Source organism: Eurypyga helias, unplaced genomic scaffold (assembly GCF_000690775.1).
Source record: "Eurypyga helias isolate BGI_N326 unplaced genomic scaffold, ASM69077v1 scaffold13984, whole genome shotgun sequence".
Taxonomy (NCBI): domain Eukaryota; kingdom Metazoa; phylum Chordata; class Aves; order Eurypygiformes; family Eurypygidae; genus Eurypyga; species Eurypyga helias.
Genome location: NW_010244427.1, coordinates 67,631 through 67,975, shown reverse-complemented (window position 1 = coordinate 67,975; position 345 = coordinate 67,631).

Genomic DNA, 345 nt, shown 5'->3' with positions numbered 1-345 from the left:
TGTCCCGATCAGTAACACATTGCTAAAAGTACCTGGTTATTTAATAAAAAATACGTATTTCTCAAACTAGAAGAAGACGGGTTTTCTTCTTGAAGCAGTTTCACCACTGAAAGCATTAAGGTGAAAATTAAAGTATGTTAAAGTATTCCTGCACAATAAATCAGAAAGGAGGAACAGCATGAGGCATAACCATGACACACTGATAGTGAGTCAGCCTTTTTAGATATACTCTTCGAAGTAGAGCAGTAAGGATTTTTAAAAAACAGAGTAAAGCCATCTATTCTGAATTCCTGTCCTTAGATATGTTAAATCATTCAGGGTCTGAGTCTTCCCTCACAGGGCACG